The 20,383-nt window shown below is 50.8% G+C and overlaps 1 long non-coding RNA gene across 1 annotated transcript; it reads left to right on the forward strand.

The window, feature by feature from the left end:
* Positions 1 to 1,454: 1,454 nt before the first annotated feature.
* On the forward strand, positions 1,455 to 16,454 carry LOC115647468. Its single transcript, XR_003999323.1, has 3 exons — positions 1,455 to 1,534; positions 9,318 to 9,320; positions 16,443 to 16,454. It is a non-coding gene; the product is annotated as an uncharacterized LOC115647468 (long non-coding RNA).
* Positions 16,455 to 20,383: the final 3,929 nt, after the last annotated feature.

Consider the following 20,383-nt stretch of genomic DNA (forward strand, 5'->3'; position numbering starts at 1 on the left):
GTCTGCCCCATGAAATCTGTATAGTATAGGGTAAAAGCACAAAAAAAGACCAGATTTCACGGCCTGTGATGCATTTTTCATGGGCGTGAATTTGGTAGGGCCCTAACAATGTGGCATTTGCATTTGCCATATAAACTCCAGCCACTGCACAGACACTTGTGCCCAGTGCACCTTTTGCATCATCTGTTTTCAAAGCACAAACTTCCTTGCCTCCCAGAAATACCTAGTCCTTCTGTGTCTTCCTGCTCAGTGAAGCTATGCTGGTTTACACCACCTGGGAATCTGGCCCTTGTAGACCGTGCAAGGCTTCTCAGGAAAGAAAACAGGAAATTCCCAGGCAAAGAAGTCTGTTAAGTGGAAGTGAAGATTGTGACAGCAAATAATTGAACTTTCATGTTCAGTGAATTTTAGAAAACATTTCAAAAGCAGAACACTGACCGATCAAGGTCATTTACAGAAAAATCCTATTGCCTTCGAAGTGCCTTTATCTGACCTGTAAACACGGCCAATCTCACTTCACACGTTTCCAGAACAGCCTGCCCCAGGCGACCTACATTTCCCGTAACCACGTCACTAATTACATCCTCCTGCCGGATGATTCTGCTTCTACCTGCTACCCTTTCCCAGGGCTTGGCTTTGTGCTGTGCAAAGGCAGACACTTGCTCTGCTGGAGGGTTCAATGAGAAAACCCTGCAGGGAGGCATTTCCTTCTCCTGAGTCAGTAAGAACGGGGCTGCGGATGCATTTGGGGCTCTCGTTTGCTCTGTGCTCCCCCCTCTGGGAGCACTTGGTGCTCCCTCAAACCGAGGCCTTCATGCCTCTCAGCCAGATTTGTATTATCCAATAGGCCAGTTCCCAGTGTTTCTGTGCTTTGATTTTCCCCACTTGTGTCAGGCAAAGATTAGGCAGCTCAATCTTGAGAATGTTAGTTAGATTTGCCTCAGCAGCCGCCCTTGGTTCTGCTCCCCTTCCCAGTCCCCCTACCCCCCCACCCAAGCTGGACTGAAACAAACAAAACCAGGTCTGTAGGAAACGCCATATGGAGGAAAGCAGGTTTGCTGCCTCCCAGCCCTAGCGGGGCATGTGTTTGTGGGTCTGCCTCTCTGCCTTCGGGGGTGCAGTATGGCTGAGTGCGCTCGTTGGCGTGTTTGTGACCATGTCTTTGTGTGTGTTTTTCTGCCTCTTTGTGTATACGTGTCTATGTGTGTGCACCTCTGCGTGTGTGTACCTGTATTGCTGGGTGTCTGTGTGTAGCTATCTGGGATGGGTCTCTGTGTGCGTGTTCATGCAGCACTCACTCTCTATTCCCTGTTTGTCCCCTGGTAAGTAGGGGGGAAGTGGGGTATGGGAGGGGGATGCCAAGAGTCAGGCAGTGCAGACTTGCAGCTCCTCCCAGCGACAGCAAGAGGCCGAACACAGACACACCCCTGCTTTCTGTGTGAGCAGGGTCTGGATGAACTCTCCCTTGACAGCGAGCTTGGAGGTGGAGAGACTTCAGGAGCAAACTGTATTTACATGAACACACCTACTCTGCGTAGGTGTCCGGCAGACAGGAGCTGTGTTACTCAAAAGTGATCAACTTTGGCTGGCGTTGGGTTACAAATCACTTTAATACTGAATGCAAGGGTAGTGAAATGCTCTTACCAATCTGGTTGTCTTTATTGTGTGAATAAAGGGGAGCAGAACTGTGCTTAACCTGACCCAAATGAAAGGTTCGCCCTCAGCTGAAAGGACCTTGTTAAGCCTGGGGCTCGAATGCCAGAGCCCTGTAAGAAAGGGGATGGGGACAGATCTGTGAGTTAGGAGAGGGTGGAGTCTTCTCTAAGGGTTCCTAGTTTGTATTAATTAACTTCTTCCTTTCCTACAGTTCAAAGACAGAGCTAAATGGGCTTTATTAGGAGCTTTTTGTTCCTAAGAGCTGAAAACACCTGTAATGAAGCAGTATTTCTGCCCAGCCTGCCAAGTTTTAAAAATCACTGAGAAACTGACATGCAGAACTCACAGCAGAGAGGCAGGTGGTAGCAGTGGGTAGCTGCCACAAGTGGCAAGCAGTTAGCTGGTGGGCATGGCTGGCAGTGAGGCCAGGAAGCCAATGGCAAGCGGGGCAGCTAGCCAGAGCAGGTGCTCAGAGGGTGGAGCAAACAAGGTGCCTTCTTCCCTGGGTGGGAGGTGAAGAGTGAGATGTGGTGAGGGAGCAGAGGGGAGCACAGAAAAGGAACTTTTGGTTGTAGAACTTAAGACTCTGCCTCACGCACTCCGGAGTGGGTGTCCTGCTCACAGTTTTATGATTATGAATCCTGCTTGTGGCATTTTCCCTAATTAATATTGGGTGACTTCTCTCCTTTCATTAAAAGTTTCTTTTCTACACTCAGACTTGGTGTGTAATTTTCCCAAGTTACTGGGTGGGGGCTTGAGCTGGTTCTGTGTTGTAAAGGAACCCCTAGATATTGAACCCAGCCCTGGTTGCTGCCAGCCAGAAGGATTACATCTGTAACTTGTCTAGACACTGAGAGGAAGCAGGAATATATTTCCTCCTGGGTTCACAAAAAGGGATTTCAGGGAAATAGTGTTTCAGGCAAAAGGAGGGGCCATGGGGAACAGGGGCTGTCCCCAGGGGAGGGGGGTGCAGGAACCAGGAGCTGTCCCTAATGGGGAGTGCAGGAGTCAGGAGCTGTCCACCCTCTGGGGTGCAGGGGGCAGGGTCTGTCCCCAGTGGAAGGGACCAGGGGCCAGGGGCTGTCCTCGATGGAAGATGCAGGGAGCAGGGGCTGTCCCCAGTGCGGGAGCTAGGAGCCAGGGGGTGTCCCCACTGGAGGGTGCAGGAGACAGAGGAGATGGAGGAGTTGCAGCCTATCCCCATTTGAGGCAAGGGGAGGCGAGTCGGTGCAGTGGCTGTGGTCTGCCTCCATTGGGAGGGATGGAAAACTCCAGTCCTGGCAACTTATAACCATTAACAATGTCATGGCACCGTTCCCAGAATCCAGGGTGTTAACTCAGAGCCCTGGCCTGATGCCCACACTGCTTGTCATGTTCCTCCACCTTCAAATTCCTCTTGCAGTGCCAGCTGGATACAGGATTCCTCTTGCCTCTCTGTTCTGCTCTGCTGTGCAGCACTGCTGTGCTGCTCCCTAGCAGTGGCTGTATTTCAGCTGCAGGTGAGAGGCTTATGTGAGCATTCTACATAGTGCTCTGGAGGCCCTTGAAAGACAGTGGAGAGATGATACGCTTGCTTGTCTGTGACTCCAAACCTGGGAGATGCTGGCTCTGTGGGCCTGTGATTTCTAGTGCTATTCATTTTCTGTATCACGGTAGTGCCCTACAGGCCCACGCACAGACCAGGCCCCCACTGTGTTGGGTGCAGCACATTATTAGTGTGATGTGATCCCTGGGGTACAACCTGGAACTGGGGTACCTCTTAACTCTCCAACCTGTCTGTCTCTCACAATGCTTTGCTAGTGACAAGCAGTAAACCTCTCCAGGTGCTGTTATCCCTCAGTGCAACAGCAGGTGGAGCACCACACCCAGCTAGATTGCATGAATGCTTCGTGAGTCACTCACAAATCACACAAACGGGCAAATCTCCCAAGCCCCAAGCCATGCACTCTGATCAGAAGCCTGACCAGCGTAAGTTTATCACCTATCTGCCCCTACCTCGATGTGGAGAAGACACACACTAGCCTTTGTAAACTAAGCAGAGATTTCCCAAGCACTTCAATATACAACAGATTTATTAACTACAGACAGATAGCTTTTAAGTGATTATAAGTGGTAAGCACAAAAGGTCAGAAAGAATTGTCAAAGAAAATAAAAGGTAAGTGCATGGTTTAAATTTTAAGCCTTATTACACTAGGCAGTATTTGGATCAAGCAGTTTTTCTCACCCTGCTGGATGTTGCAGGCAGGTTATAGTTCTTAATACACAGGTTTCCCCTTAAAGGCCTGGTCTACGCTGGGGGGGGGGTCGATGTAAGATATGCAACTTCAACTATGGCAATACTGTAGCTGCAGTCGACGTATCTTATTTTGACTTACCTCCCATCCTCATGGCTCGGGATCAACGGCCGAGGTTCCCTTGCTGACTCTGCTACCACCGCTCGCTCTGGTGGAGTTCTGGAGTCGATGGGAGTCATTCGGGGATCGATATATCGAGTTTAGAGGAGACGCAATATATCGATCCCCAATAAATCGCTCGCTACCCTCCGATATGTCTTGGATCAGTCTCCTCAGTTCAATTCTTAGTCTCCCCAGGGTTCTTGTTGCTTCCTGCACAGGTGATGGAGGAGAAAGGTAAAAACATGATGCCACTGTCCCCTATTTTATATTCTCAGTCCATGTCCCTGGAAGACACTAGCCCAGACACGTCCTGGTGAGCTTTGCGGAGTCACAAAGTTGAGCAATCCCAGTTGTGTGGTGCTTCCCTTACAGCACTGTAAATGTAATGGTCACTTAAAACCTTCCTGGGAGTGGATCACCTCTTTTGTTGTCACTGGAGAACTAGCAGTGGAAAACTCCCCAAACTTACAACATATTTCAGTAACAATCATACAGCAAAATTGCATAACTTCACACACATTAATGATACACGCATTTTGACAGAACAATGAGTTTCAGCAGATCATGACCTTTCATACGATATCTTACATGGATGCTTTGTATGAAATATATCATAATCATATGACAGGAGTGAATCTGGGGGTGCCAGGGTGCAGCTTTGAGGTACAGAGTGCCACGATGAGGTATATTATGGTATGTTTTTAGAGAACTATCCACAGTGACTCCAAGATCTCTTTTTTTGAATAGTAACAGCTAAATTAGAGACCATTATTTTATATGTATAGTTAGGATTATGTTCTCCAATGTGCATAACTTTTGCATTTATCGGCTCTGGATTTCATCTGCCATTTTGTTGCCCAGTCACTCAGTTTTGTGGGATCCTGTGACATTGCACTCCATACGATTTTATGAAAATATGCTAATGAGTGTGAATATAATGTAACTGGAATATGCTTCATGCAAAAGGTCTCTTGTAAAGTATCATTACAAAGATTATAATCTACTAAATGGGTTCATCCTATTTGTATAAATGTATCATTCTTCTATCTAAAGCTAGAAATATGAAATATATCTCTGAAGTCCTATTGTAATTATGCAAAGTGTGGGCCATTAATGGTGCTTTGGAATCTTGATGGCTCCCATCAACTAGGACAACTGGTTGTAAATGGCTCCGTTTACTTGCAAGCCTTCCTGTGAGTCAGGCCAGGAGGAATGAAGGCTTGGGGTCCCACAGGACATGTGACCATGTCACCTGGTACTGGAATCCATCTTAAACCTCATGCTTTTCTGTTTAGAAGGAGGGGTGGGGATCCAGAGAGACAAAAGATTTCCGCCTTGTGCCTAAGTTATATAAGGGGGTGGAACAGAACAAAGGAGGCTGCAGTCATTAGAAATCCCCTAGCTACCACCTGAGCGGGAACAAGGACTGTACCAGGGGAAAGGGTTGGGCTCAGACTAAGAAGGAGTCTAGTCTGTGAAAGAAGCTTATTGGAACATCTCTGAAGGTGAGATTTACCTGTATTCAGTTTCTTAATGTATTAGGCTGAGAGTTGCATGTTTTGTTTTATTTTGCTTGGTAACTTACTTTGTTCTGTCTGTTATTACTTGGAACCACTTAAATCCTACTTTTCATACTTAATAAAATCACTTTTGCTTATTAATTAACCCAGAGTAAGTAATTAATGCCTGGGGGAGCAAACAGCTGTGCATATCTCTCTCTCAGTGTTGTAGAGGGTGGACAATTTATGAGTTTACCCTGTATAAGCTTTATACAGAGTAAACGGATTCATATGGGGTTTGGATCCCATTGGGAGCTGGGTGTCTGAGTGCTGGAGACAGGAGCACTTCTTAAGCTGTTTTCAGTTAAGTCTGCAGCTTTGGGGTGCGTGGTTCAGACTCTAGGTCTGTGTTGGAGCAGACTGGCATGTCTGGCTCAACAAGGCAGAGTTCTGGAGGCCCAAACTGCCAGAGCAAACAGGCTCAGAGGTAGTCTCAGCATATCAGGTGATAGTCCCAAAGGGGTTTCTGTGATCGAACCGGTCTTGGATCCCTTTGTATCTCTTTGCAGTCAGCTTTGGAGATAATTATCTTGACTAATTTTGTATCATCTGCAAACTTTGCCAGCTCCCTGTTTATCCCATTTTCCAATCATTTTGAATACATTGAACAGCACCAGTCCCAGTAAAGATCCTAGAGAGACCCTGCTATTTACCTCCCTCCACTGTGAAATTGACCGTTTATTTCTACCCTTTGTATGCTATCTTTTAACCAGTTACTGATCCATGAGAGGACCTTCCCTCTTATCTCACTACTGCTTACTTAAGAGCCTTTGGCGTGGTTGTTATTTTTTATGTCTTTTGCTAGTTGCTCTTCAACCTCTTTTTTGGCCTCCCTAATTATACTTTTACACTTGCCTGGCCAGAGTTTATATGCCTTTCTTTTCGCCTCGGTAGGATTTGATTTCCAATTTTAAAGGGTGTATTTTTATCTCTCATCACCTCTTTACTCTATTGTTTAGCCTTGGTGACATTTTTTAGTTCCTTTTACTGTTTTTTTGTTATTACCATATATACTCGTTCATAAGCCAAATATTTTTGGTACAAAAGTGATGCATCAAAGAGCGAGGGGTCGGCTTATAAATGGATCTACACCAAAATTGGATGATTTTAAACTCTGTGGAATTATTGAAATGAATATCTATTACATTGTTGTTTTGTTCACCTGTAATGTCTGCAGGCATGGAGCCCCTCAGCTCCCTGTGGCCGCGGTTCGCCATTCCCAGTGCAACTTCCCGCAGCTCCCATTGGCTGGGAATGGCGAACCGCAGCCACAGGGAGCTGAGGGGCTCCATGCCTGCAGATGCTCCAAGTAAACAAAACGTCCCGACCCGCCAGCAGCTTACCCTGACATCCAGGAGCCAAAGTTTGCCAACCCCTGAAATAGAGGGGCGGCTTATGAAAGGGTCATACGGTTTTTGCTATTTTTACCTAACCATCTTGGGGCGTTGGCTTATAAACGAACAGCCTAATGAACATGTATATACGGTATTTTATTTGGGGTTTACATAGAATTTGAGCCTCTATTTGTTAAGTTCCCATGCAGCTTGCAGGCACTTCACTCTTGTGATTGTTCCTTTAAATTTCCATTTAACTAGTCTCCTCTTTTTGTGTTGTTCACCTTTATGAAGTGAAATGCTCCTGGGGTGGGTTTCTTTGGTATTTCCCCCCCCATGAGAATGTTATATTTAATTACATTATGGCCTCTATTACTAAGCAGTTCAGCTATATTCACCTCTTGGCTCAGATCCTGTGCACCACTTATGACTAAATCAAGATTCGCCTCTTCCCTTGTGGATTCCAGGACTAGCTGCTCCAAGAAGCAGTCACTAATGGTGTCCAGAAACTTTATCTCTGCGTCTAGTCCTGAAATGGCATGATCCTAGTCAATATGGGGAGAGTTGAAATCTCCCATTATTATTGGATTTTCTGTTTTTGTAGCCTCTCTAATCTTCTTGAGCATTTATCAGTCACCGTCACCATCCTGGGTGGTAAGTGGTATATTCCTATAGCTATATTGTTAGTATTCAAGCATGGAATTTCTATCCATTTCTCTCTGTACATTATTGGTGTTTTACAGTAGTGCCCTGGAGCCCCAATCCTGGACTAGGACCCCATTGTGCTGGGTGCGGTACACTATTAGGTGTATTATGGTAGTGCCCAGCCACTCCAGCCATGGACCAAGGTCCCTCTGTGCCAGGCACTGCACAAATACATTGTCTGATAATCTCCCAGCATTCACAGCTCACCCGGCGCATTCTGGGTGTTCATGGCTAAAGCAGAGACCAGTCCCAGAGGGAAACAAAATGGGGTCTGACTATCTCAACCTAAGCAAGCGGTTGCTCACTGAGCTTTGTACCTCTCTGCTCTCCATACCCCTGCACCCATCTCCCACCAGCCTGTCAGTGACATGTTTGGCTTTTCCCAGCTGGTGGCGTAAGTGGGCTGCAACTCTGCTTGAAACGGTTTACTGGCTATATTCTGTTCTGCACCAAATTGTGGGCAGACCACAAAGGCATTCGTCTGGTTTGCAATGCACTGTCAAATGAGCAGAACTGTCTGTCTGTTACTTAAGGGCATGCGTATCTCTGGGGCCAGGCAAGAGCGCATGGACTGAGCCAGGTCTACACTGCAAACTTGTATAGGTGTCACTCCGTCATTCAGAGGTGTGGAAAATCCAGTTATATCACCCCTAACTCCTGGGTAGACAGCGCTATGCCACCAGGGCCTGTCCCGCCGCCCTAGCTACTGACTCTCGGGGAAATGGGTTCACTGCACCCATGGGGGAGCTCTCGCGTCAGCATAGGCAGCGTCCTCACCAAGCCCTACAGCTGCAGGTGCAGCTGCGCTGTAAGTGTCCTGAGTCTGAACTTCTGCCGGGGGAGGGGGGGGGTTGAAGTGGGAAAATGTCTTAGAAACCCAACCAGGACCAGAAGAGACCTGCTACGCACGCGCGCACACACACACACACACACAGACCTGCTACACATGCACACACACACACACACACACACCTGCTACACATGCACACACACACACACACACAGAGCCCAGACTTGTTACACACACACTCACACGCCCACAGAGTCCAGACCTGCTACACACACCCACAGCCCAGACTTGCTACACACATGCGCGCGCACACACACACACAGAACCCAGACCTGGTACACATGTGCACACACACAGAGCCAGGCCTGCTACACACACACATACACACAAACACACACATACAGCCAGGCCTGCTACACACACACACACGCGGCCCAGACTTGCTGTGCATACACATACACACACACACACAGCCCAGACCTGTTACACACACACACACAGCCCAGACCTGTTGCACAGACACAGCCCAGGCCTCTCTCTCTCTCTCTCTCTCTCTCTCTCTACACACACACACACACACACACACACACACACACACACACACACACACACACACACACACACACACCTAGTCCTGTTACACATCTCCACACAACTTGGCCTGGTTACACACACAGCCCAAACAGAGGGAGCGGCAAGAGACTCACAGTATAAACAAGTTTTTTTTTCAGATTGGGGGAAAAAATCAACATAAGCCAAAGTATCCTTGAGAGCGAGCAGGGTGTGCGTGTGGGTGGACGTGTCTCCTGTGTAACCCAGTGTTTATGTGGGTGTGTTGTATGTTTGTGCACGTGTTCTGTAACATGCTGTGTCTCAGCATGTGTGAGTGTGCGTGCGTGCTGTACGTACTTCCTCTGAACGCCTCCATCAACTTGGCTTCACAAAATGGCAGAGCACATGGAAAACATATTCCCAGTAGTTGCATAGCTGCAGGTGCACTAATTAACCCAACCCCAATGCCTCTCACAGGTGGGGAAGGTGGCCTAATGGGCAGAGCACAGGAATGGGACTCCAGGGAGCTGGACTCAGCATCTGGCTCTGCCACAGACTGCCTGTGTGGCCTTGGGTGAGTCCCTTCATCCACCCTGAGCCTCAGTTCTTCTTTAGCCAGGGAAGTGCTTCCCTTCCCCCACCCCCATGGAGCCGATGGGGATGGGGAGAACACGGGTGAGATAAAAACGATCATTTTCATCACAATTTTGCATGAGCTCATTACAAGAATCTTGTTGCAACAGGGCCCTCTACTGAACCAGCTTCCACTGTGACAGAGCGAACAGCCGGCAGCTTCTTCTGAGGAGCCCTGCCCCTGGAAGCCGTCTCCTCCCCAGATGTTCTGTTATGTGATCTCTCTCCCCTCTGGCCTTGAGTCCAGCAGCCCACGGGCCTGGGCCCATGGTGGGAAGAGAAGATTCCTGATTTTCTCCAGGCCGGGTGTGACTCACAGCTGGAGTCTGTGAATGGGAACGGTCCCCTGCGCTGGGCGAGAACCCAGGAGGGCATGGGGGAGGGGCAGCGGAAGCCCCCTGCTTTCCCACGTTTAGCCCTGAGCACCTTTGCCAATGGGAAAAGGGAGGTGATCAGCACCTCCCCAAGGCCTCTTCCTGCCCTGGGATACGGAGAGGGCCACGAGGAAGGGGGGTGAAGACACCTCTCTCCAGGGGGCTCTGCTGCCTGCGGGGACCCTCTGCAGCCTTCCTGCCTCAGCTCCTGACCCTCCAGTCACAGCTGTTTCCAGTGTTGCCTTTCTCCTCCCCAAATCCACAGGCAGGTCAGCCCTGCTAAGGGTCCGTTGGATCTGGGGACCAGGCGTCCACAGTGCCACTCACCCCGACTTCTAAACTTGGGACTGATTTAAAGGTCTTGGACCAGAATCCCCTTGGGATCCAACCTCTGAGGCTTTCAGTCCTGCTGGGGTCAACTCTTCAGTCTGTTCTCCTCAAGCAGGCGACCTCATCCCCTGCGTGGTCACACACAGGGGAAAGGGCTTGGGGTGACATGGGGAGGGTTTGGATGGAGTGTGGGGGCAGGGATTTGGGGGTGACGCGGGGACAGTTTTGGGGGGGAGGGCACAAGAAGTGTTGGAGTGACGTCTGGAGGGTTTGGGACAGCATGTGAGGACAGGGTTGGGGTGACACGTGGGGAGGGGTTTGGTGGAGGGTTGGCATCAGTGCTTGGGGAGGGTTTGGGGTGAGCATGTGTGGGGGAGTTGGGGAATGTGTGGGGGGGTTGGGGGCACATGGGGTAGGTATGTGGGCACCATGTGGGAGGGATTTAGGGAAGCATGTGGGAATGGTGGGGGGTCTGTGTGGAGGATGTGGGGGTACCATGTAGGGAGAGCTTTGGAGGAGCATTGGGAGGCACATGGCGGGTGTGGGGGTACTATGTAGGGAGGGATTTGGGGGAGCATGTGGGGAGGGTGTGGGGGTACCATGTAGGAAGGGATTTGGAGAAGCATTGGGAGGCACATGGAGGGTGTGGGGGTACTATGTGGGGAGGGTGTGGGGGTACCATGTGGGGAGGGCTTTGGAGAAGCATGTGGGGAGGGTGTGGGGGCACTGTGAGGGGAAGGTGTGGGGGCCTGTGGGGAGGATGTGGGGTTATCATGTAGGGAAGGATTTGGGGATGCATTGGAAGGCACATGCTGGGTGTGGGGGTACTATGTGGGGAGGGATTTGGAGGATCATGTGGAGAGGGTGTGGGGGCTTGTGGGGAGGGTATGGGGGCACTGTGAGGGGAAGGTGTGAGGGTCTGTGGGGAGAATGTGGGGTTATCATGTAGGGAAGGATTTGGAGGAGCATTGGAAGGCACATGCTGGGTGTGGGGGTACTATGTGAGGAGGCATCTGGGGGAGCATGTGGGAAGGGTGTGGGGGCTTGTGGGGAGGGTGTGGGGGTATCATAGGAAAGGATTTGGGGGAGCATTAGGAGGCACATGGAGTGTGTGGGGGCCTGTGGGGAGGATGTGGGGTTATCATGTAGGGAAGGATTTGGGGGAGCATTGGAAGGCACATGCTGGGTGTGGGGGTACTATGTGGGGAGGCATCTGGGGGAGCATGTGGGAAGGGTGTGGGGGCTTGTGGGGAGGGTGTGGGGGTATCATAGGAAAGGATTTGGGGGAGCATTAGGAGGCACATGGAGTGTGTGGGGGCTTGTGGGGAGGGTGTGGGGGTACCATGTGGGGAGGGATTTGGGGGAGGGTGTGGGGGCACTTGAGGGGAGGGATGGGGGAACACCCTTCCTCTGCCCCTGCTCCCCACACTGTGGCTCCCTGGAGTTCCTGTGGAACACACTGAACTGGCTGTGACCCCACCCCCAATTCCCACTGCCCGGGCCTGAAGTCATCTTGGTTACCAGTGTGTTTGTTTGTTTACCCTCCCCTTCCCTGCCAGGTCCCTGCACCCCGAGCAGGGAGCGGGACGGTGGAGCAAGGGCTCGTGGTGTGAGTCATGTGGGGGCCCGGGGAGCTGGTGCTGAAGGGCTGGGAGGGCGATTCCCAATTAGCCCCAGAGCCAAGGGCTCCTGTCATCATTCCTGCCTGGCCTCACAGAGCAGCAGGGTGCCCTCCCCAACCCCCACCCAGGCACTGGGGCAGCACCCTGACCCCGGGGGCAGGTCACCAGCAGCAGGGTCGCTGGGGGACCCAGTGGGTGAGACCCGGCAACTCACCCTTGTGTTTGGGATTCAACACGTGATCCAGAGCCAGCCTTGGAAGCCACCTTCCTGTTCGTGCAGTAGTGCCTAGAGGCCATGGCTCCCCCGTCTGTTTGTCTAGCACAGGCTGTGATTGCAGCGTGCGCAGGTACCGTGGCAGTGACTGGTGCCGAGCGATGGCTCAGGTACCGAGTGACGGCTCAGCAAGCTCTCCCTGCTGCCGCAGCGCCTAGCTAGTGCCGCGTCTCCACTCGAGCTGCAGTGACACCCCGGGAAGCAGCTGGGGTGGTGTAAAGGCTGCCTGGGTCATGGGAGCTCCCAACCTGCAAATCCAGGCTCCAGCCAGCTCCTGAGACTGCCAGTCAAACAGCTCGCACTGATTTGGGTGGGTTACCTGGGACTCTGAGCTAAGCCTGGGGGAACCCCTGCCCCATTCCCTCCCCCACTACATACAAGAGCTCTGTGGGACGGGGCAGAGGGAGCAGCCTGGGCTGTGGTCTGAGGGACGCACTAGGCAGAAATCCATGTGCATTGTCAAAAATCTCTTGCCAGGCATTTTTATCACTGTGGGGTCGAGCCCTGGGTCTGCCCATGCCGGGAAGTGACAGCTCCGAACCTGCACTGTGGCTCCACCATTTCCAAGGGGCGGATCGCTAGCTACAGCCCCCTCTCCTAAATATAGTATGAGTGTGTGTACATCCCGGGAGGAGAGATCATGGTGCACTTTCTCCACTGCTCTGCCTTTCTGCCTCTCACATCCTGCCAAGCCCAATCCAGGCCTGTGCTCAGGCCCAGCCTGCATGGGGACTCCTGTGCAGCTTCAGGCACATCACGGCACCTCTGTGCCTCAGTTTCCCCCTCTCTATAATGGGGCCATCAGTCCTGCATGGGGACAAGGTGACTATGCAATGGCTACAGTCACCTCTCAGAAGTAGATGCTGCCCCATGGCGGGGGGCTTCTGTCCCAAACATATGGGGCCTACTTTGCACTATTAGGCCTGCATGTGCAAATCAGCAGTGAGTGAGCACAGCCATGTGAAAAACTGGGCTGACTAATGGAATGTGGAGAGAGGCAGCTGGGCGTGATGCTAGGTGGGGCAAGAGATGTCGGATCTATGTCACCCAGTGTCCCCAGGGGGCTGAGCCTTCACTCCCCTCCCCGGCCCCTGCAGCACACCCTCAGGTCCGTGCTAGGGCCTGGGGCTGCGAATGCAAACAGCAAGCCATTAAATGGGCTTCACTCCTTAACTAGCCCAGTGGGAGCTCAGATTAATTGGGTAATGGATGTTAGCAGATGGAGCCCAGACCACAAACCTCCAGCCTATATATAGCCCCTTGTTAGTGGCTGCACGGAGTGAGCAAAGAAATCAGTCGCTCACGTGAGCCTGCTCAGCAAGGATGTGGTGGGGTGGGAGTCTGCCCAGAGGGGGTTGAGTTAGTAGGGGCTGGGACATCAGGCAGGAGGAGGAGGAAGGGCGCGAGTGTGGCGTGGGAGCCAAGGGCTACAATGTGCTCAGCCAGGTGAGCAGTCACTTGCTTAGGCCAGGGGTGTCTGGGTGTCCAGCCATGCCAGGACCATCAGCTCCCTCCAACATGCTGTGTGTGTGTGTGTGTGTGTGTGTGTGTGTGTGTGTGTGTGTGTGTGTGTGTGTGTGAGAGAGAGAAGGGTGCACACTGCTGCCCCCCACAGGCGAGAGAGGACAGCCCGTGTGGGTGTGCACAACTCCATGAACCTGAGTGGAACATCCCAGAGTTGGGTGGGGTCAGACACGGGCCTCCCTTCTCTGGAACTGGCCCTGGGCCAGGGCTCGGGTGTGCCTGCTCCCAGCGTTCCCCAGTGTCTGGCTCTGCGGTTTCAATTCATGCCCATTTTAGTATCGGTCGGGAGCTACTGAGCCCTTTGCTGAGTGCAGCTGCCGGGGCCGACTCAACCCCCCCCTCCACACACACACACTGCCTGGCTGAACGGGGCTTTCCTTGGGCAAAGCAGCAGAGGCCGTCGGGGCAACCCAGAGGCCGCTCTCATGGAGAGTGTTCGAGGTGAGAACACGTGTGGGCCGTGGCTGATGCCCGTGCGCCTACAGGGAGCATTGCCACTCCCTGTGATGGGGCAGCTGTGCTCTCAGGGGACCTCACCTGTAGCGTGGCCTGTAACTGATCCCAGCCTTGCTTTGCTCCCCCCGCTCCCCCCCAGGATGATCTGCCTACATGCCACCTGGAGCCGCCAGGGTGAATCCGAGCAGGCAGCAGATAACTCAAGTGTCAGGGACCCTTTGACAGCCCTCTGAGGGGCCCTGATTTCCCTCCCAAGCGCTGCACAGTGCCTGGCGCAAGGTCAGAGACCGTGGGGAGCCAGGCTGGCGCGACAGTCCTTGGAGCAGACTATGGGCGTTGGATGATGATGCAAAGGGTATTCCTGCCCACAGCGACCCTCTTGGCACCACTTCCCCTACAGCTTTGCTGCGATGAACTCTACCTGCCGAGTGAGTGGCCCAGCCTGTTACAGAGCTGGCGAAGGTTCTGGGGGGCCAGCAGCCTCTCCTGCTGCTCTGTCTCCAACACAAGGGAGCCAACAGGAGAGGAGAGGCCGCACAGTGTGACTGTGTGTGTGTGTGTGTGTGTGTGTGTGTGTGTGTGTGTGTGTGTGTGTGTGTGTGTGTGTGTGTGTGTGTGTGTGTGTGTGTGTGTGTGTAACTTGGGTGGGGTGTCGCCCCCTAGTGGCCAGGCCAGCAGAGATACAAATGGGCCGTTCCAATCCCGAGTGCTGGGTGCTGTGGCTGCACCTCGCCCCTCCCCAAGGAGAGCCCTGTCTTTCCTTTTTGGGCAGTGAGGTGCTAGTCATTGTGCTGCCTGGCAAGGGGCCAGTTCTTCTAACAGCTCCAGGCGCCACAGGTCCTTTTTGGGATGCAGCCCCTGGAAATGGTGCTCCTTGTTCTCTGGGAGACAAGAGCAGGGCACCCAGCCAGCACCCCCGGGGGGAGTGCAGCATGGGGCCTGCCAAGCAGGCGTCTCAGCAGAGAATCCCTGGCACTGTTTGCTCCAGCGTGTTTCCCCAGCCCTGGGCAAAGCTCAGATGCCCCACAGCTCAGACCCTGGTGTGAATAGCACAGCTCACTCAGAGCACCTTTCACTGGGGGAAACTGAGGCAGGGCCACCCAGGGGGTCAGAGTCAGATCCTGGCCTGCTTGATTCCCCATTGCACTCACCTACACCTTCCACAACTGCCCCGAGGTCCCAAAATCCACTTGAGGGATTCTTGTGAGCTGGCCTTTCCCACAAGCTCCCTGCTCCCAACCAGGGCAGTACCATGGGCATTCTCCAGGCACAGCCACAGGGCCCCCCAGATAGAAGAGCATTAAAGAGGACTGGACATACTGGCGGGGTCCCATTATCTACCACTTCATCCCAGATCACATAATCATCTGCCCCCCAGGAAACATGCTGCTAGACTGTGCCCAGCTCCCTGAGGGGCAGAGCAGGTTTCTGCTGGGTCCAGCTGCATAGAGAGATTGGCCCAGTGCAGATCCATCCACCTCCTGCTCTGATCTAGGGCTGGACCCCAACTGGGCAACTGTCCCCAAGCTTCCCTAATGAGCTGAGCCAGGACATCCCCCACACCCCAAAATCCTGGAGAAGTTGAACCAAGAGCCCAGCCTGCCCCCTCAGTGGGGGGGCAGGGACCGCCTGGAGCACACAATGGTATTCCTGCACTGTCCACTGCAGCGATAGCCCCCCCCCGGTACACGCACAGCCACAGCCAACCCTGGACACCCCAAAGCTGTAACCTCCCCAGGGAGCTCAGGCTGCAGCATCCCCTATGAGCCAGCCTCTGTGCAGTGCCTGTCCCTGAGCCTTGCAAAGCCAATGGCCCCACCACCAAGCACAGGGAGCCCTGGTACCTGGGCACTCTCAGCCTCCTACCCCGACCCAGGGACACACCCCTCCTTGGCCCAGGGGCTCCCTTAATCCCCCTCCCCAGCTCCCCGGCCCAAAGCTGTTCCCAGTCTTCCTCAGCCCAGGGACAGAAAGGGTTAAACATCCTGCAAAATAAATAACCCACAGAAGACAGGAGGGGAGATAATGTTTGTGTTTTTGTTTATTTACATATGTATGAGTAGGGTCGACAATGTAATCAACAGTCCTTGTATTTTCCACTCCATTCACATCCGACAAAGTGGGTTTTAGCACACGAAAGCTCATGCCCAAATAAATTTGTTAGTCTCTAAGGTGCCACAAGGCCTGTATTCTGATCATTCAGAAGATCCTAGCATTTAAATGAATTGTAAACACAGGATATCTCAGTATTCATCTCTCTTTGAAATGTACTGTGAATGGTGGAGGAACAAGCAAATGGCCTTATGTTAATTCTATAGCTAAGTACGGGTGATGGACCTCCTTCAAAATCATCCTAATTACCTTTTGTTCCCCAGGAAATCCCAACTTGTCAAAGAGGCCATGAAAGTGTCTAAAAGATCCTTGGGTCCTGATTCTGTCATCTCAGATCTGCTTAGACTTCATCAGGGAAAGTTTGAGTGGCAAGACTGAGGTCCCAGTTATGCTGGTGCGCCCTGAATATGAGATTTGGACATTGGCCTATGACCTATGATCTGAACTGTAAAGGAACTCTTTGCAACTACAGAGATCACCATCTCAGCTGTGAATCTGAACCTCAACAAATTGAACTCATGTCTGTATGTATATTGATCTTTTAGCCATACTCTCTCTCTTTTGTTTTTTAATACATTTTAGTTTCATTAATAAAAATTGGCTGTAGCGTGTATTTGGGTGAGATCTGAAACATTCATGAACCTGGGAGGTGATGTGTCCGATCCCTTGGGATTGGTAGAACCTTTTCTTTTATATGATGAAAGAAGATTTGCGGAAATATTCATCATATTTGATGTGGGTACCGGGGTGGAGGCCTGAGGCTGGATCACTTTAAGGGAACTGTGTTGTTTGGACTTTGGAGTAACCAGTGAGGTATTATAGAAGCTGTTTTACACTGACTTGGTGAATCTAAGTATTGGAATGTCCACCAGCTTTGGGGGTTTGGCTGCCCCATTCTGTGCAGTTCACCCTAATTGGGTGACCGCAGCTGGCTTCCCACTAGGACCCCGGTCACAGTGGCACGGTTGTGCTTGGATATACATTACCGCATTAATTGGGGGTTTGGATCAGAACCACACACTTGTCACAATGTAATTTTTATATTGGAGAGTTTAAGGGTTAAAAATCCATTACATGGTTAAGATCTGGACAGAAAAAGCCTGGAAGAATTGTGCTCACAGGGGGGGTTGTCTTTTAAGCAAAAGGCTCCAGAGCAGCCACTGCAAAATTTATTAATTGCCAGTGATAAGGAAGCAGAGCCAGTGAAAATGCTTGCGGTGAGAAACCAGCACCTAGAACTTGAACAAAAAACAGTTGATATGGAAGAAGTTGCTGAAAGAGAACGCCTGTGTTTCAAACATGAACAAAAAATGGGATCTATTTGATTGCAGGAACTAGAAGTTAAGGTAAAAGTGGACAGACCTAAGCTCTTGCTCAAGAGAATAAAGGAGCAGCAGGAACTATGTCATCCTGAAAAGCCAGCCCCTCTCAACAGCAAAGATGGGGACAGAATCTATCCAGTAAGTTGCTACGTTGTTTGACTCTAAGAAGTTGTCTGCGTGTAACCAAATTTACCCCAACACTGCCACCTTTTATGTAAATTCTTTTACTGTGAGCTTGGGTGACAGTAACCCCATAACTTGTGCAGAGAATGTAAAAGTCGATGGTAAAAGCTGTTTAGGACAAATTACAGTGTGACATTCCCCTCTGGTGTTATCTGGACCAGTGATCTGCTAGGTCACTCCAATCCTTGACTCCGGGAGCCAGCCTTACCCTTCTCTGCTGTGAGAACCCCCACTCCTGGGCTGTCCACGCACAGCCTCTGACATGTAATGGCTTCTTGGACTGTGCAACTGAATGACACTAGCCAATATCTCCGGTCCCAGACTCAACCCTAGGAACCTCCATCTTGCAGTGTCCAGTTATGCCTGCTGGATGCTGCAAGCTTATATGAGTTCATCAATTTAACAAAGAAATTGATATGCACCGGGCTTCAAACCAAATGCACTGCTTCAGGTAGAATAAACCAACACATTTATTCACTACAAAGACAGATTTTAAGTGATAGGCAGAAAGTCAGAGCAGTTACCAAAAGAAAAGGGGGCAAAAGACATATCTGGCTTCAAGACTAAACTTGATAAGTTTATGGAGGGGATGGTATGATGGGCTAGCCTAATTTTGGCAATTAATTTGGCAATTGATCTTTGATTATCAGCAGGTCAGTATGCCCCGTGGTCTGTGATGGGATGTTAGATGGGGTAGGATCTGAGTTACTGCAGAGAATTCTTTCCTGGGTGCTGGCTGGTGAGTCTTGCCCACATGCTCAGGGTTTAGCTGATCGCCATATTTGGTGTCGGGAAGGAACTTTCCTCCAGGGCAGATTGGCAGAGGCCCTGGAGGTTTTTCGCCTTCCTCTGCAGCATGAGGCACGGGTCACTTGCTGGAGGATTCTCTGCACCTTGAGGTCTTTAAACCACGATTTGAGGACTTCAATAACTCAGACATAGGTTAGGGGGTTGTTACAGGAGTGGGTGGGTGAGATTCTGTGGCCTGCATTATGCAGGAGGTCAGATTAGATGATCATAATGGTCCCTTCTGACCTTAAAGTCCATGAGTCTATAATAAAGCATAAGTACGCAGTCTAAACTCTCAACCCTGTTAGACTGGGCAGCCACTAGATGAAACAGTTTTTCTCACCCCACTGGGTACTGCAATCCTTAATATACAAGTTTGTTCCTTAAACCTGGGCCAATCTCTCCTGTTGGAGTCTTGTCTTCTTCTCAGTGTCTCAGTTGCTTGCAGCGAAGGTAGGGGCAGGAGAAGGGCCCAGTATGTGTCCACTCTGCCTGTTTTATACCCTCCGTCCATGTGCTTGGGGAGCATGTCCAGGCATGTCTGGGAGCCTTGCTGAGTCGCTCCCCGCAAGGCTGAGCAATTCCCCTGGTGTGTTCTCATGCGGGTAAATCATTGCATTGTAGCCCCCTTGCTAGACAATGGCTGTTGATGGGTTGTTTGACACCTCACCCAGGTGTTGGTTACTTTCCTTGCTGTAGCCTCTGGGGAGCTAATATCTGGCTGATTCCTCAACTTACAGAAGGTTTTAGTGACCACCATACAACACACTTCTCATAACTTCATATGCATTAATGATACACATATATGGATAGAGAAATGACTTTCAGCAGATCATAACCTCTCCCCTGATACCTTACAAGGCATGCTTTATATGTGAGATCATGATTATATGAAAATGAGGAATATGGGGGTTACAGAACGCTCCCCCAAGGTATAGAATATCACATACAGCTTCTAACATCACTCTTGCTAAAGCGGATCTTGTCAAAGAGGAAGATTACTTACCAAATAAGAGTGTGAATATTGTAATCCTCTGAGTTACTGTGTGTGTGTCTGTAGCCAAAATCCATCTTGAATTGAATGGTGTTAAACAAGTTATAGCTGGTGTAAGAAAGTTATTGCCTAAAGATCTTTTGATTGGGTATGATATTAAAGCTTTGTTCAGTCAAGTTGATGACATAAACCAGTCACAGGAAAGAAATAATCCTGAACCTGTATCTACTAGGGGCAAGTATTTGCCTATGGAGGGTTTCTCCAGATGTTTGTCTGAGGAAGATGGCTGTTTGTCTCTGCAAAGAAGCCGTACATAAGTGGAAGAAATTTCTGAGTGTCTGTCTGGTATCTCAGAAGCGAATCTGGTATTAAATAAGGCTCAGGAAGATGTTTCTCTAGAGCAAATTAAAATTGGTGGTCAGGTTAAAGCCCTGACTGAGGAAAGAAGGGGACAGTCTTGGGGAGTGATACACTGTTGGCTCGTAAAACTTGGGAAAGTCAGCTTGGCCCAGGTAAAAGTGATGTGCTTAAAGTAGCTCAGTGTAATACGACACTATTTGTGGAAAACAGCAGTTCATCTGTTAAGGGAGGGGAAGGCAAAGAAAGTTTAGATGCGCTTAGGCAGCCTTCTGAGCTGATGGCTTGGGCTAATGAGCAGTTTGGGAAGGCAAAGTTAGTGGAACATGAGTATCCATGTGTCTTACCCATGTAGAGAATTGTGACAGAGAAGGAAATGTTCCTGTGTCTGTTAGGGGTAATGACTTGCCTATGAAGGGAG

The sequence above is a fragment of the Gopherus evgoodei genome, chromosome 3, assembly GCF_007399415.2.
Source record: "Gopherus evgoodei ecotype Sinaloan lineage chromosome 3, rGopEvg1_v1.p, whole genome shotgun sequence".
Lineage (NCBI taxonomy): Eukaryota > Metazoa > Chordata > Testudines > Testudinidae > Gopherus > Gopherus evgoodei.